Source organism: Anguilla rostrata, chromosome 2, assembly GCF_018555375.3.
Source record: "Anguilla rostrata isolate EN2019 chromosome 2, ASM1855537v3, whole genome shotgun sequence".
Classification (NCBI taxonomy): domain Eukaryota; kingdom Metazoa; phylum Chordata; class Actinopteri; order Anguilliformes; family Anguillidae; genus Anguilla; species Anguilla rostrata.
Window position 1 is genome coordinate 66,152,198 of NC_057934.1, and position 2,003 is coordinate 66,154,200.

Here is a 2,003-nt window from a genome sequence, read left to right on the forward strand (position 1 = left end):
GACAGAGAGGAGGAAGCGGGCAGGAACGTTGGACCGGTCAGAGAGGACAGGTTTTTGGAGGGGAAAAGAGAAGCGGACGTGAGATGGAAGGACGACGGAGGAGAGTAAAACGAGAGTTTAGGTCTGTGGAGAAGGAGTTTATGGAAACAGAAGAGGGATTTAAAAGCGGTAGGTTGTGAGAAAAGGTTACAAGCTTTTTTTTGTTTGTTTGTGGAAGAGAAACAGTGAGCGCTGTGGGATCAGAGGCTGAGGGGGTACAGAGAGAGGGGTAACAGACTCTGAGGGGTACAGAGAGAGGGGTAACAGACTCTGAGGGGTACAGAGAGAGGGGTAACAGACTCTGAGGGGTACAGAGAGAAGAGGGTAGAAACAGACTCTGAGGGGTCAGAGAGGGTAACAGACCTGAGGGGTACAGAGAGGGGTAACAGCTGAGGGGTACAGAGAGAGGGGTAACAGACGCTGAGGGGTCAGAGAGAGGGGTAACAGACTCGAGGTCAGAGGGGTCACCGAGAAGAGAGAGGGTAACAGACGCTGAGGGGTACAGAGAGAGGGGTAACAGACGCTGAGGGGTCAGAGAGAGGGGTAACAGAGGCTGAGGGGTATAGAGAGAGGGGTAACAGACGCTGAGGGGTACAGAGAGAGGGGTAACAGACGCTGAGGGGTACAGAGAGAGGGGTAACAGAGGCTGAGGGGGTACAGAGAGAGGGGTCAGACTCTAGGGCTTTAGGGTTGTTCACTTGAGGCTGTTGAAAAGCTTTTTTGTGGTGTTAAAACCAGCTTGAGTTCAGAAGTGAATTAGACTTTGTTTTTTTTATTATTGTTAATTGCTGTTTATATTCGTAGTGATCGATTTTGGATGGTTTTTTAATGATTATTTATTGTATTGCTACTGCTGCTACTGTTGATTTAGACGCTGCTGTCCGTTCTTGTTTTCCCCAAAGCAATTAATTTATTTTTACTTTTAAAGCCAAATGAATGAAAGTAATGCAATGTCAGTACAAAGACCAAATATATACAAAGCCTGATAATGACCGTTAACCGGGATGGAGCGGAAGAGCTCTGACGAGAATTCGTAGATTAACTGAATACGCTGTAAGTATTTAGCGAAAGTAGTGCTCTTATAACTTATAACCACACATCTGTTGCACGCGTAGCTCGTGCGGCGTACACCTCACCCTATGCAGAATCCGTAGCTCGAGTCTGTCTGTCCGTCTGTCCGTCCGCCCTGACGCCGGCCCTGGCCCTTTGCCCTCCTGCCCGCGCGGGCGTCGGCCCCGGGTCCCCTCTGATTTTCGGGTTTAGCGTGCCGCACCGTGTCCGGCGCAGGTACCATCCGTGGGGGACCTGACCCTTCCCCCAGGGGCCCGCTCTCAAATCGGCCTTGTGACCGGCAGGCCCTGGGGCCGGCAGGGCCGTTCCTCTCACAGTCACAGAGCCAGGTGATTTAAACCCCGGGCATGCTGGGATTGCTGTCCGTTAAAAACAAACAGTGTGAACGAGGGGACACGCGTGTCCTGAGTACTGCAGGAGTAGAGTACCAGCTTTTGGTATTAAAAAATTCGGAGATTAAAATGATTATCCCTGATTAAACGTTACATGAATTAGCATGCCCAATATAAAGACACACATTTTCGATCAGTGGTTTTTGATACTTTCCCTGGTTTGTAAGCAGACCAGGCTCAGAGCAGTAACTGAGATGGAGGCGCGTTCCGACAAAAAGTGACCGCCTTCCCTCACTGACGTGAGCGCCTGTCTCTCCTCGGCTCGCGGCTGCCTCACAGGGCACGGGCAGCGTGGGAGGCGTGCGTGCGTGCGTGCGAGCGTGCGAGCGAGCGTGCGTGCGAGGCCTCGAGTTCTCATCGTACGGTAGCCACAACTGGAGTTTCCCGACCTTCACCGCCACCACCACCACAACTGGAATGTGTGTCACATCTTTAGTAAAGTCAAGCTCTGGGAACCCGGGTCTCAGCTCTGGGACCTGTCTGTCTGTCTGTCAGTCTGTC